General features: G+C 41.6%; 1 protein-coding gene and 1 long non-coding RNA gene across 4 annotated transcripts in view; one reads left to right on the top strand and one right to left on the bottom strand.

Moving 5' to 3' along the window:
- Positions 1-16,271, bottom strand: part of LOC137840229 (uncharacterized) — a 151,213-nt gene that overhangs the window by 61,618 nt on the left and 73,324 nt on the right. The gene's annotated exons all lie outside the window — the stretch shown is intronic.
- The window catches only part of LOC125966839 (protein unc-13 homolog C), a 78,946-nt gene continuing 76,174 nt past the window's right edge, over positions 13,500-16,271 (top strand). For all 3 annotated transcript variants that reach the window (XM_049717317.1, XM_049717318.2, XM_049717319.1), the window contains exon 1: positions 13,500-13,974. The gene's annotated coding sequence lies outside the window, so the exon portion shown is untranslated. The remainder of the gene's footprint in view (positions 13,975-16,271) is intronic.

Below are 16,271 nucleotides of genomic sequence, written 5' to 3' on the forward strand. Positions count from 1 at the left end.
TATATATATATATATATATATATATATATATATATATATATAGACGTTGCTCCTGATAAAACTGAACAAACAGCACTTATCTTGCAGATCGCGTTGTTTATTAATGGTACAGTCGAGTAGGTCCGAGCCAATCTAACAGTCCCCCTGAAGCCTTTGTCTGTCGTAACAATCTACATGACAGCAATCCTCTGGTGTAATCTTATCGTCTTCTATTATTTAGCAGGTGCTATTGAACGTGCCTTACACTTGTTGCAAGGCATGGCAGGCTAGCATGCAACTCACCCCGAGGTTCTTCTCTGTATTCTCTTTAAAGCTGCCTCGTGCTACATTATTCATCGAACCCATCTGACCACTCAACAAGCTTGATAATTCACGCAGATAATGATATATTTATCAGTCCGATGATATTAGATCAAAAGACACCCCAAGGATGATAAACGAGTACATCATACGACTTAATCGTTGTTGGATGTCAAAATTAGTTGACGTCAAAATTTGAAGGTTCAGCTTGAAAAAATTGGGGGAAAAAAGAAAGGAAGAACCACTTATCTATAATAAACAGAATAAAATAATAGATTTATTTGTTTCAATGTTTTCCCTTTCTAATTTTTAGCAATCACATTATTTTAGTTTATCTCGAACAAACGACACAATTGGAGACAGAGCCGATCTGCTGCGCCGCATGCTTCCACATGGACGACAAAAACAATCTTATGTCACTCGGATGTAGTAATTAGAAGACGAGTGACATTGACATTCAGACACTGAATTGTCTTATAAGCCAGCTGGGATAGAGAATGTCAAGGAGGTGATTTGCACTGTGACATCTCTTTTGACGGGTAGCATTTTGCTTTTTTAGGAAGTAAATTAAGCCTGAACTTATCTAACCTCTTAAGGAAAAAAATAATAACAGTTTGCTCAACTTGGTCTGGAGCAATAATAATAAAATAATGTCTATTTATCAAAGATAAATACAAGGCTTTATCTGACTTATATTTCTGCACAAAAAGTCTGAGTACCAATACTTATAATAAGAAACCCATTTCTTTTTTGCAAAGCATTTCCATGGTAATACTTTTGAAAGTTTTCCTCAGGCATGATTGCAAGCCCGCGCACACTGTCACAACCAGTTGCCACTGATGAACGCGGGCAAGGTCTTAAATACACATTCATTCGACGCCTCCGCTTGGCCACAAACAACGCTGACCTCCAAATGCAATTAAGCTCGAACCAGTGTTGACTGTCTGGAGGATAAGTTCATGTCTTGCAGCGGATACTTCATTTCAGAAGATTGAACCCGATTGACGTCTGACATTCTCTAGAACGACTGACACAAGATGGCTAAGTTAGCCGAGATCAATTTTCCTTCTCGGCAGAGAGTTTTTCTTCATTTCAAAGTAAAAACTATTTTAATGTATCGAGCAAACCATTTTAAGGGATTTATAAAAAGACTGTTTTGGGGGTAATCTCCAGAAGTTTCCAATAAGAGTCAAACAAAAAACGCATTTTTCATTTGATGAGACAAAACCAGCACAGAGGTAAAGATAATAACAAAATTTGACAATGTTCTGGTTTTCCACCTGTTCCCTTGTAATCAGTGATGACACCATGTGCTCCACTTTATCAGTTTGTCATTGGTTTCAGGCACTGGACCAAAAAAGGCAGATGTATTCAGAGACACTGCAAAGGATGTCGGTAGATAAGAAATCAATCAAACGGGATCTTGCATAAAATGGCTTTCTTTCATCTCAGGCTGCTCATTTGTGCCGCATTCCGGAGTGGCTCGGTTTCAAGCACCGCTCAAGATGTCCTTTGGAATGAGATGCTATCCTCACAAAAGACGGACGGAAACAGATTGGAAAGTTGAATCTTTGTTGGCTGTTGGGGAAGTATGCACGTGGAGTCGGTTGGCAACCGGTGATCATGGAGCAGCTGCAGATGTTTATCGCAAGCTCCTGTCAATCATCCCTGAGTGGCTTAGCCATCTTTCAATATGGCATGTCTTGGAGATTGGTTAAGCCTAACCTAATCGTTGTGGATGGAAAATTACAAAACCAAGGCTGCTACAAAAACGCTGTTGGTTCCTAAGAAACATCAAGTTTATGAGTTTATGTGGAGTGAAACTCACTTGCAGAAACTACGTGGAACTGATTACATGGATATGAAAACACACGTAGGGCTCGGAACACCCCAAAATAGTCTCAAAGAGCCAAGCATGATCATCAAATTTGTTTGGGGGAATTTTACACAGAAATAGATAATTGGGAGGATCAACACACTCATCAATAGGTATTGACCTTGACGCCATATGCCGAAGCGGCATTCAATCTGATAATGGAGCCAGTCATTAAACGGCTTGTAGCGAACAACATAAGCCGTTTCTCGGAGAGTCTAAAAATAACAATGTCCATACATATGTGACAGCGTTATAGATCGAGTGAGGCCCGCTTAATGTGAGGCAAGCAACCACTTTACTCTATTAATTTATGTATACGCTGTCATTCAACTGTGGTTGCCATGGTTACTAAACCAAATGGATTACGCTAATGCCTCATATCGTAAAAAGGGGTTTTCTCAAGTGGAGTTTGGGGGAAGCTTCTAATTTGAGAATCACACTCACGCACACACACACACGAGGCATCACCGCATCCTTTCCAACGTCTTCAAAAGCACTTCCTGAAAGGAAGGAGGGTGGGTTGTTTGTAGAAAGAGCTAAAGCAACAAGAAATCAGAGCTGTGATCTCCAAACTCTTCATTCATCTTATCCTCTTGGAAATTCCTTCCTGAAACAGAAGCCCCCTGATCTGCCTTGGGGGATTTGGGAGGGAAGGATGAAGAAGGGGCGTCGGGTGAGGCGGGAGCCGCCAGAGAGGAAGTGTGGCAAACGGAGGGAAGAGTTTACGAGCTATCAGGTTCTGACAACTGGAAGCCGCTCAGAGAAATGGTCCTGCCACAATGTTTTTGTCTCTTTTGTCTCTCTTCCAATAAGCGGCATTGTACAATTTCACAAATGGACTTTTATTGAGAAGCTGTGGAGCTTATTATGTTGCGGTGAGGAATTGCCTGTGAACACTCTGAAATGGTGCGGTGCAAGCAAAAAGCCAAAGAGCTGCGTTTCATTTGACACTACATCACCGTTAAAGACATCATGGAATCACTCGAGAGATCATATAAAAATGCCGTCTAGTGGTTGTGAGCAGTATTTGGCTTTTAGCAGTTAGTGTAAGACCAACATATGAACGGATGGGATGTGTGATGGTTGCTTGGATTAAATTGCAGGTATTAATTTGGAATTGGGCATTTCAGTGTAAATCCAGCCTTAACTGAGTAGAGGATTTTATTTCTTGATCCCTATGTTTTCCCGTATTTACACAAAAAGACTTCACGTAAATGACGCAATCACTTATTTCATTAAATCCTACTTTGTTTTTTGAAATTTACTGCCCGTCTTTCCCTTTTTAAAGAACAATTTGTCACCCCGCCTCCCCAAGGGTTCATTTTGAATTTGCACATTCACTTTATCTATGAAAGTCACGTGAATGTTTCTGTTGCTTGGATGAAGAGGAGGGGGGGGGGGGCACACACAAGACGTGGGCGAGTGTCACGCCAGATTAAGCCCCATCGGTCTCATTTCTCTGGCAACCACACACCAGAAACCTCGTGACTTGGTATAGATGGTCACACAGACAAAATAGGAAGAGCAGAGTCATTATCATTATTTTTATGATATCAGTCTTCCCACCTGAATTCCAGGGGGTGCATACAACCCCCGCCCTGCCCCCCCGCATCTTCAAATGCACATGTACATACTCCGAAGGGAACAGTGGCAGCAACCCAAACACGTGTTCCCGCAGGGTTTGCGCAAAGCTGTGAAAAAGACTTTGTATCGATTACTCGTTTATGTCAGAAGCACTTCAATTGCAGCAATCATCAATTAATTCAACCGTGTCGCTTTCGGTGGCGCATGCCCTTCACGTTGACCGGTAATCTCAGATGTCACCAGCTATCGCAGACAACTTGTGGCGTTTCTTTGCCGCCCACATCGTTCATAGCCAAAGAAGAATCAGGAACGTCCTCTCCCAAGGCACTGTAGATTGCAGCACTTGCATCTGCACACATTTGTCTCCCGCGTACAGTACACAAGCGTCTACGCTAACATGGTTACGTAAAGCAAATGCCATGAATATGTTTATCACATGAAGAGCCGCCGCCATGAGTCATGCTCTAACTTGCTCGTTCAGCACAAACAACAAAGGATGCCTCTTCCAGTTGGCTCAGATTTTTCATTATCAAAGTCAGAAAAGGCCTGATTGTCAGATGCCTTGAAAAGATTATCCTAAGTGATTATCTTGTGGTGTGGGATGTATAGAGAGTCGTTTTTCCTCCTTGATCTGCTCAAAAAGCATTCAAGCAGAATGAAATATTTTACCATTGTTTCCTCTGCTTTTTTGTTTAAAATCGGCATTATATGTAACACCAAAAAAAGTGCAGCAACGGAGGATGATCCACACGCGGAAATGCTGCGATACACGACCTTGGCTGGCGCTCGGAATCCGTTCATCCCATCCATAATTTCTCGAGATGACATCTGACGGCTCTGAGCGCCTGAAGGAATGCAGAATGCATTGCACAACGCAACTGAACCGCACACACTTAAGGGAACATCCTTGGCTATGGAGTAAGACATTTACAGAGTGAAAACATTGCGTTGTTCCGCAAAGTCGAGCATGCTCACGTATGACGAGATTTGCCGATGGAGTTGTTGTGACAAGAAGGGTAATGGCATCTTCAATGCTGAGGTGGTTTACCATGAAGTCAATGAACTATGCATTAAAGGCGACATATTGTTTGTACACAGTTTCTCGAGCGCCTGCCCACTCATCAAGTGTAAAATTCACCAAGAATTCAAGCTTCATGTGCACACACACACAAAAATATCCTCACTCATTTGTCCCCTGAGACAAAACCATCCCTAAAAGTGCCGTACAGTGGCAGGTGGGCGGAGTCACTGCTGATAACAACAAGAACCACCAGAGACAACATTTTCAGAATTTCCACTGGCTAGGTTGGCAGTGGTGAGTTAGGTTAGTTACGAGACGGTGACGGTGGACAGGGTCAACGACGGGGGTCGGAAAGCAAGCCGAGGTGAGAGCGTGACAGATGGCCTTTCTCTGGACTTCCTCCGTTGGCTGCACAATAACACACACACGAGGCCAGCAACCCACCACCAACATGTATGACTAATCAATGGCTCGCACATGACCAGGATATTGCACTTCCTGTTTATTCGAGCATGAGAAACGCAAAATACTACGAGACAGTCAATTAATACTTCAAAATGATTGATAAAGATAATTTTCACAAAGAAACGTAAATTGTATTAGTTTCGCATTGTTTAGGGTATAACAAGAAGGGTGGAAGGCAATCACAAAGTGATTTGCACTGAACATTGCCAAAGTGCCCAATTATTCCTTGCAAAAGTAGTAATTTATCATTTTTGGAAACTTTTTGACATATTTGAAATATTTTACCCGCATATTTTCTTGACCTTGCCAAAAACTCTGCATGAGAGAAGATTGTGACAAAGATGGAGAGGGTGCAGTGTTACTGGTTCACAACAGACGTCTCAGAGTCTATTAAACCATTTTGTCTGGCAATTCACAGAATAATGTCTTTGGTCTAGTGATTCCAAAATGTGAGCAGAAAGATTAAAAGGACTGTTTAAATGCAAATTATAAATGAACAAGAAAGTGCATTTATGTATTACACACGATTGTGATTTTTTTTTCTGTTCAGCGTGTCGGAGAACAGCAAGTTATGCATAAAGTCAAATGTTCTCTGCCATTAACTAAAAGTGGAAAATCAATTAAAATACAAAAAAATAAAAAGTGATTTTATTCTTCTATCGATGTCTCACAAAACAAAGAACTTGAGAAATCTGTTCAGTGAGCATCAAAGGAGCTTTTCTTCGGCTCTTAATAGCCGGACCGCATAACACGTTCTCCCAAAAAGAAAGAGCAGCCTCAACAAGGGGCTGTTAAGTGGATTATGACATTGCTGCTGAGGCACTCCACCGGCCATCGAGTTGATCGTCCCTCAACACTCGCCAATAGCGAGCGAGCGAGTAAGCCGCGGGGCTTTCTTGACGTCAGCTTATTTGCGCCCGCAATTATAGGCTGCAGTAAAAGCAACGGTCCCAGACTCATCCAGTAAATAACGGCGGAAAGTGCTGTATTGTCGCGGCAAAAGTCGACAGAGAGATTAATAACTCGGGTCCATACTGTAGAAGTCGGCGATAATTGCTCTCAAGGGGAATGGAGGCTTGATGCATGCGTCCGATGACGGCGAGCCTATGAATACTGTAAGAGCAGCGGTGAAGTAAATCAAAGCCGGGCTGCATTCATCACACATACTGGAACATCACTTCACTGGTTCTTTTATCTCAAACAAGATATTACATTAGGTTGTTTTATAGACCTAAAATAGACGACTTAATTACGTTGTTTTCTAGACCTAAAATAGACGTCTAAATTACGTTGTTTTCTAGACCTAATATAGACGTCTAAATTAGGTTGTTTTTAGGTCTATAAAACCACCTATTTTAGACGTCTATTTTAGGTCTATAAAACCACCTAATTTAGACGTCTATTTTAGGTCTAGAAAACAACCTAATTTAGACATCTATTTTAGGTCTATAAAACAACCTAATTTAGACGTCTATTTTAGGACTATAATACAACCTAATTTAGACGTCTATTTTAGGACTATACAACAACATAATTTAGACGTCTATTTTAGGTCTATACAACAACCTAATTTAGACGTCTATTTTAGGTCTATAAAACAATCTAATTCGGCTGGAGTTTGCTTTCGCTCCCTCTCTGGACAAGTTTATTATTTTAACCTCACATAATTGATGTGAAACTATGAAATTTTGGTGTGCCCTGGTGCTTACTCTCCAGTAGCATGTTTTGGAACACCTCATTAGTATTATTAGGATTGCCTCAGCCACTACGCAGCAGCAGTGGCAGCGATTCAGACAATTAAAAATAATGTCAAGCCGCTTCTGATTTCCATTGCCCTCATTGATGTAGCATGCTGTAATATATACACTATATTACAACAGTACGGCACACAAACATAACCATAAGGTTTCACCCGCGCATAATCGTCATACCGCATAACAGAGGCCTATACAGTAATGAGGCCGCATTTCATTTCCTCCCACAAATACACACAAAATAACCATAGAATGTTGCCATGCCCTTTATATTAAACACGCACACACCGGAACGCGCTCAGGTGCCGATGCTATAAAGCTTCTACAATGAGCGAGATTCTGATTATCATTCAAATGAGCTCGGCAAGAGTGTGCGGTGTCTGGGGCATCGCCATGTCAGCAAAGCACTTCCTGTTTGCCGTTTAAGTCGCGCAGCGGGGCTGCGGGAGCGAGATAACGAGTATCACAAAGCGCGCTGGGAGATGAAAAATAAAGAAATAAATAACTAAAAAGGCAAAGGGAGACCCCCTGAAGCAGCGGCCGTTGCCCGATGTGGTATCAGTCGCTCGTGCCGCTGGGAACGCTGCTCCTCAGAAGTAAGATATTGTATGGAGGGGAGACGATATATTATATCATATAAGCGTTAACTAGATGCTTGTTAAAGCTTTTATGGATAGGCTGTGATTTAAAAATGCTTATTAATTTTGTTACTGATTTATCGCGTCTCTCTCATGATTTCAAACCCTAAGACTTGTGTTTTTCACGAAATAAAGGCTGACAAAAAGCTTGAGGTGGACTAAAACTTCCTTCAGGCCACAAATAGGGCACCTTTTTAAAAAGAACCCTTAAAATCTTGGGGAGGATATGATTAAGTGAACAGTGTGGTCCAACCACATGAGATTCAAAGGTGAGACATTCATCGGCGCCTTTAAAGGTCAGAAATAACGGTTGGAGCTGGACCGCTTCCCTAATGATTCCTTTACAAGAGTTCAAAAGCAATTTTTTAGGTGGCTGTTACTTGCACTGTCAGAGGAACTCCACTGAGAGCCGGTCTCTTGCCCATGGCGCTGACTTCATTAAGCGAGAGGGCAAACTTCCTTGCATGTGCAATTATCTGCCATCTTCAAACTTTGTTCTGCACAAATAATGTTGCCTGTAATTTCACACAGTGAGTTAAGACATCTGACAATTAGGCATGCGGTAAAAAACTCACAGAGCCAATGAGAGAAATTAGCAACTCACAAAATAGACCTTGATTGTTTATTTTAACACTGAACGGTTGAGTTAGTTTCCGAGTTAGCCCGCTCAATAGAAGCAATCATTCGGACTTTTTGCCTGTCAGGCACAGCGAGAAGTAAAAATAAGAAGAAATAAAATAAAATTAGAGACACATACGGGCTGAATTATCGGGTTTAAGAGAACGATCTTTCACAAACTTCCTTGGAGGTAATTTATATCTTCGTGAATCTAGTCAGACTCCAGTGGATGAAAATTCTAAATATATAAACACGTGCAATCCATCCATTCATCCATCTATTTATCCCTCCCTCCCTCCCTCCTTCCCTCACTCCCCACCTACCTCCATCCATCCATCCATCCATCCATCCATCCATCCATCCATCCATCCATCCATCCATCCATCCATCCATCCATCCATCCATCCATCCATCCATCCATCCATCTATCCCCCCTCTTTTTTGCTCAAAACTGTAAATTGTCAGAATCTCAATGAAACAGAGAGCGTCAGAATTAAAGGCACTTGATGCTCTCTTTGTTTTATATGCCAAGCGGTCAAGTGCATTTGTTAAGCAGTGCACGGCAAAAGGTACCTTGCAATAAACTTTTGTTATTTTTATCTGCAATGCAGCAGCTGAGCAAAGTGGGCAGCGGACTCTGACTGCGCCAAGGACTTAAGCCCCCACCCATTGATTTGGGAGCATCTCTATCGTGCTCAGAAGATCCGAAGAGAACACTCCATCTCCAAATGCTGTCTGAAATCCAGGTCGCTGCCGTTTCTTGATCCGGCATGACTAAGAAGAGTCAGCGTGGAGGCTTAAAGAAATCCATATTGGTTCCACCCATGTGAAGCCCTGTGTGAAAGGTCCAACATGTCTTTTGGACAGCGTCTCTTGTTAAAGCTTTGTACAACTTGCGCTCTTCTTGTGCAAAGCCAAAGTTGTAAATGTTCTTTTGAGTGGCGTGCAATGTTTTTGGAATGATTAAAAAAAAAAATAATAATAAATAAATTCAATTATGTGACTAACACTGCCCTAAAGTGACACAAAGTGATTAGCATTGGAAGCAATAATACAGTAAAATCAAATAAAAACTCCTTCACCCCAATTAGTCTGTTAAATTGAGATTGTGCTGTACCATAAAAACATAATAATAAAATATTAAAGCTATCCATCCATCCATCCATCCATCCATCCATCCATCCATCCATCCATCCATCCATCCATCCATCCATCCATCCATCCATCCATCCATCCATCCATCCATCCATCCATCCAAACATACACGAGTTTTATATGTCCTAAAGGTGGACACAAAAATTATTTTGTAAATCAAATAAAATACATTTTAATGGTCAGGGAAAAGTGGTTAAAACAACGCAACTAATATTATAGAACTGCTGATAAAGCAAAATCCTATTGTTTGGGGTTTAATAGCCCTCTGCTCGGGGGTACCAAATCAAGTTTCCATCGAGTGTATATTCAACCAATAACATTGACTTGCTGAATCATTACCAATGATGAGATAAGGAGATATGAAAATAATGATGAAGCTGAAGGCAGCAGTGTCATCCTTCGAGGCACTCGGGGATTCCTCTCTTCATAAATGAAACAATATTTTCCTTTAAGCCGGCGACCATGTGATGGATTTAGTGCTACGTGAGCCCTTTACGCTTCAACGGAGGGATTTGAACCTCCAAAGGAGCAACATGAAGGCCATCTGCTTGTCTCATTAGCGCTGATGCTGCAGCATTTGCGCCTCCAGAGGATGAAGGTCTGTCTTGGAAGACACTTGAACGATATATACTCATCTTTTTTTTTTTTTAACGTGTGTGTGTTTTTTCTGGGTTAAGATGAAAGCTTCATGTCTCTGAAAGTGTGACCTTGGGGAATGCAAAAAGTCACAGCCTTGAAGACTGTTTAAATTGAACGTGAATTGCCTGTGGTTTAGTTTTCTGCCTCTCATTTTGTCACGCAGAGAATTTGTCAAAGTATTTGAAGGAAATATGAATTATGCTTTTGTGTACACGGTTAAAAAGAGTTCCCGGGTGTCTCAATAAAAGTCTCTGAACACTTACTTTTGAACTTTTTGCCAGACATTCAAGTATGTGCCGCTTATCAGAAACCAACACAATGTTAGCAAATGCTAATCTCTGCATCCAGCTGTATCTTGAAAGTGACAGATCTTCCCCTAGCCTGGCCTCCAAGTCATGGGTGATATGTCAAGCAGTTACATCATTTTGGGAACAGGTCACATTTATACAGCTTGTCTGAGTGGGCAGAAACTCTGAAACCCAAACATATGTAACTAGAACATACATTTTCACAATATGCCTTCTTTGAAAACAAAGATGATTCAATTAAATTGTCTTGTTAAAACGCTAAAGTAGTAACACAACTGATTCACAGGATAGCTAAAAGTAAAAATCATTGAGTATGGTCTTACTCAACTACACGCGATCATTTTCTCAACTATTGATTGTTTTTTTTCTGCATTTCAATAGTAGGTGAACTTTTCACAACTGAGTGCCAATTAATGTTAAAAAATACAAGACCTGTGAAGAAGCTCATATGTGACACCTCATCAATCATTAGAGGGGACGTATTACAATTTTAAACAGTTAGCGACATCCATATGACATGCTTTTATCAAAATACGCAAAGGATCAAGAATTTCAACATATTGCACATCTTCAGTAGTCAATGATACCGATAACAAGCGCCGATACCACAAACATTTTCGATACATATTTCCCTCAAAAAACTATAACAGATGTTTTGTTTTGTTTTTTCAAAAAAAAGCTACACCCAATTAAAGTAATTTTCCTTCAAATTGCAATGTTCTAACCTTGTATTTTTTTCATTTCTAACTCCTGATCATACACCAGCCCCAATAGGGCAACCAATACTGGTAATGGTCAACGTCGCGAGACCGATACTGCAAAATAAGTCTGGCATCAGCAACCTGGTCCCTGACCCACCCCTAACCCACACAGATAAAAACTTTTCAGACACGACACTGAGAGTATGTGGCACATGGCTACATTAGCCAACACACAAAAACCCCACAGCCACTGCTTGGACAACTTCAAGTATGCCACTAATGCATCCATCCAGGAAAACTCAATACAGCTCTGCTATTTTGGTTTTGACAATGACCGCCCAAGGCAGATGATGTTTCTGCATGATAGTTTTTCACACAGTAGCCTCCAGTTCTGTAGTGCCTGTACAGTTCATAAAATACAGTGGACAGTTTGGAACAGTGCTTAAACCTCTTGAGGCCCATTTGAGTTAAAGCAAATGAATGCTTATTAAATCCAGTTTAATGGTTTTGGATGGAGTTTAAATGGTCACTGGAGCAGAGTGGATTTCAATTTTTTTTTCAGTGTTGCAACATGCAAACATTGGGCTGCAAATTCACAGTAATAAGAAGAACTGCTTCACTTTATTTCCCCAGTCAACCGCAAAACACAACACTTGAAGATGATTTTAATAATCTGAGCTATGATGTGAAATAAACTCAGTATGAAAACAAAAGACAAGATGTAATCACCGCTACGGATCGGGATGGATATTTGTATGCAGCTGTTCCGCTACAAACAAAGTGAATTCAGATATTACACCGCGACGCACAAAAGACAAGAGTGAAAAAATTGATTTGCACTGACGCGACAAATATTTCACAACCGAATTCCTCCATTATGGTCTTTCTCAGACACAGCTAATCTTCTCATTATCCTACTCTGGATCACATTAGACTCTAAGTGAAGCACGGCACATTGCTTAAATAAATCACTTGCTCTTCTGCTCTCTTTGGCTGAGCAATCAGGAAAAAAAAAAGTCAAAGCGGTCAGATTTGTTTGAGAGTGCAGTCACAGCTGTCACCAGCAGGAGGTGAAAGGGGGCCACGCACAGACCACTAGCATCCTCCCTCTCTCCATCTTCCCACATTTTCCTTCCTCCCATTTGACAGCGAGGGAATGGGGAGGGAGAGATGTGACTTCGCTGGGAGGCCAGACAATTAGTGGCTGCTGGAGGAAAGCAAGCTGACAGAGAGGGAGGGGAAGGGGGGGTGGGGGGGTGAGTCACGTGACCTCTCTCCATTTGTTGGTATCACAAAATGAAGGGCTCAATCAACGTGGGGTGCACACATACCGACTTGCCTTATCAGTATTTTTAAAGGTGTGTCCTTTCTATCAACACAATTAGAATTGTGAAATTCTATATTTACACCGTGACGCCGGGTTTTATTTAATACACCAGAGTGACTAATGTGCGAGGCGAATGAGCAATTAATGTTGACGTAATAAGAATAGCGCATGTGTGTGTGTATACTCTGTGCAAGTGTGTGTCAACATAGGGGATTAGTTTTAGGAACTCGAGGTTGGCTCACACAAGAAACTCAGTGATGAGAATTGACATTGTAATTATTGTATGATATTTGAGGGAAAAAATATATGGGCTGACCTTTTTGTTGTCATTATCATTTATAAGTTACATGCAGAAATGAAAATAAGACATACCTTCCGGATAAATACTGATCTAAATTGGGGTTTTCCCAATGTTGTTTCAGACTGGCAAAAGACTCGTAAATTAAGTAGCGCTCTTAGTTGGGTGCCAGTGAATTTGCATGTTAGTATAAGTGAACGTTTATCATCTTTCATGTAATACTGATTGATTAGATAGATAGCCCTATAAATCACAAAGACAAAATTCTCCCCGCCCCAGATTTTACTGCAGCCATAAAACTTCAAATCACTCTCAGGCAAAATGACAAAAATGGAGTTTGCCTGTTCTAGTTCTCTGTGATTTGTTTAGTAATTATGACCTTGAAGTGTTTTTCATATTATACGGAAAATACAAAACTTCGGGATCACTCACAATGTCTGTTTTGTTAATAAAATCTAATAAATTAGAAAATTAGTCCAGGAAAAAAGCTCATGTTTCAAAAACAAGGATAATCAAAGTGACCCGAAACTTTTTAAATAGTAGTGTGCCAGCAAATCACAAAATAATTCTTCTTGTTACTGTTCTACATTTGAATCTGAAATATTCTAGATATTCATGTTTTGTCACCACAATATGTTCTCGCCTTAATGCCTATTTTTACACCTTCCTGGTCTTTGCAATGAGTTTGCACACTTCGGTTTGTGCTGAAAGAAGGGGTGGCAAAAGAGAGAGAGTGAGCGAGTAAGAGAGAAAGGGGGAGGATGGCGAGGGAGTGAGCTTCATGCAAGGGAGGGGACAGACATTCTCCAAGCAGGGGAGCCGAGCTTCAGTCTGGCCAGCAAGGAGGAGAAGCAGCACCAGCAGCAGCATCTTCATTGCTGTCTGCCTCCCCCGATTACTACTGCCACTACTACCGCCACCAATTTGCATCCACCTTTCGGACTATACACACCCAAGACCGACAATAGAGGAGGTTGTAGTGGCTTTTTTTTTTTTTTTTTTTTGGGGTAGGAGTGAGAAAGCATGCAGGAGGAGAGACGTGGAGGCGCAGCTGCGGGATGTGTGCTGTCTGACGGGCACCCAGCGAGCATGATGCCGCTGCTGTAAGAGGCTCCCGTGAGCTGCGCACCCAGCCGCCCTCTTCCCCTCCCTCTCCTCTCCCCTCCTTTCCTCTCCTCTCCTCCCCTCACCTCGCCACCATCACCGAACAGCACTCATTTGAACGCGGGGACACGGAAACACCACCACTACCGGCCACCGGCGTCCTGCACGGGAACTTGACGCAAACAGGTATTTTTTGCGTGTGACATCTCCAAGCGTGCGTGAGGATGAATGGAGCCATTTCTTGTTAGCACCACCTTCCATCCAGCCATTGTCTCTCTCTATGATCCTGTCATTGCATCCATGACATGCTGCTTGACCGGAATGCAGAGGGACCATGGAGATGGCACTCATTTTATTTCAAGGAGGAAAAAAAAAAAAATCGGTGCACATGCCATGCACTCTCTCCTTTGCGGTTGCAATGACAAGTACTCGTCCTGCTCCTAAAAAAAATGAGCAAAGCATTGCAATGCTTCTGATTTGATTTATCAAAAAAATGCACAGATTTATAATCTAGGCAATATGATCTGAAGATGCTAACCCCCCACCCCGCCGTCACAGTGGTGTGTTCTTCTCCCTCTCTCTCTCTCTCGCATGGGTGCTACAGAAAGCAATCATGCACATGTGTGTGCATGCATGTGCCAGATGCGACGCACACGCCCACATTCATCCACACTCCACCGTAATCCGCGAGATCATGTGCTCCTGGAGACATGACGTAACACACATGCGTATACAGTAACCCCCCCCTCAACCGCTCACCCAATCCTAAAACATGAGCAAAAATGACCCCGATCTGGCAATTGGGAGAAATGGGTTAGCAAGAGAGAGTGGCACACATTTTGCAGAGCTGTGTGACAAATGGAGTGGTTGAGAGTGCTCTGCTGATCAGATGCCCCTCAAGGGAAATGGAGGAAATGGGTCCCTGGATACTTGTAATGATGGCCTCGGGCTTGCTCTAGGGAGAAGGTGTGGCTCCCCTCCTTGTTTAATTTCTTTTGGCCATTTCCCAAACTGGACTGGCACTAGGACCGCAGGAATTCTTCACACACACAAGCAAGATCATTTTTTGGCTAGACCTCGTAAATTTGATTTTTTTTGGGGGGGATAAGTAAATGTGAGTCAACACTTCCAGTTTCACACTGACTAAAAATGTTTAATTGTTAAGTCAGGCGATTTAGGGGACAACTTTAATTTGTGAGCCAGTAAAATCAATGAAATATATTGAAGGAAACATAGTATGCTATATTCCCCAGAAATCAGAACAGTTCCCAGCTTTCTTAAAGGGAAACACTATGAATATTTACATTCCACCCAGAAAACCTATTTATTTCTTGCCATGTTTTTAAAGGAAAAAAAATATTATTTTGTGTGTGCCTTGGAGGCAGGCAGCTGACTCAGTTCCACTGCTTTAATTATTGATGTGGGCTTATTGGTGCTTTAGCCATGTTGTGCCGAGCTGTCAGGACAGTGACGTTATTTACCGCTTTCCTGTCGCAAGATGTTCCATTTACCCTTTTCCCCTCTTTGACATTAAGGGCAACCTTCTGTGGTGCGATCACAAAAAAAAACTAAATAAGCCAAAGAAATGTTAAACAGGTCAATCTCTGCAATCCCCTCCCCATGAAAAATTAAAGTTGAATTTAAAAGGATTGAGAGAAGGAGTTTCCCTTAGCCGGGAAGCAAGTAAGCTGTGTTCACTCCCACAATGACGCAAACACCCGTTTCTAACTGCCCGCATGAAAAAACACACCAAAAGAGAAAATAATGTGCAAAATAAAGAGTGTAATGGACATCAACCTAGTAAACATTCTGTTATGTCGCACACGTTTCTCCATGATTGATCTTCTGTTGCCCGGTTGCTGTTAAATTCGCTAGTGGCGGTGTTGTTCATTTGCAGTTTGGATGCAAAGGTGTGAACATCTGCTCTGGAGGGAGTCTCATAATCTCCACAAGTCTCCAATAACACCAGGAGAAGTCACTAGAGGTGTCAGAAAAGTCACTAAATATAGCAAAAAAGTCATATGGTGTCAAAATTCAGGAGGTAATGAGTGTCCATACGTGAACTATCAACTCACAAGTTGGTTTCTCTTTTAAAATCAGGTTTTTTGGACTTTAAGCTGCTACTTTTTGCACACGTTTGAATCCTGCGTGGCTTATCTGTGGGTTTTTCATGATTTGTATGATATTGTATGATTTGTGCATATTCTCTTATATATGAAAATTAAAAATTAAAACAACTTATAGTCCAGTGCGTTTTATATATGAACAAAACAGGATTTTAGTTTAGCTGCTGCGGTTTAGAGTCCACAAATTACGGTAGTTGAGACTGAATCGCCACCACGTCAGCAAGCTGCAGCCAAGTTTTGCTATTCAATCAATTCCACACACGGAACAAAATCTTAACCATCAATAAATCTATGCAGTTATTATCATGGCTGTCCCCATTGCTTTCAATGGACCACAATAATGTGCCGTCTCCGTAC

The sequence above is a fragment of the Syngnathus scovelli genome, chromosome 4 (assembly GCF_024217435.2).
Source record: "Syngnathus scovelli strain Florida chromosome 4, RoL_Ssco_1.2, whole genome shotgun sequence".
NCBI classification, from domain to species: domain Eukaryota; kingdom Metazoa; phylum Chordata; class Actinopteri; order Syngnathiformes; family Syngnathidae; genus Syngnathus; species Syngnathus scovelli.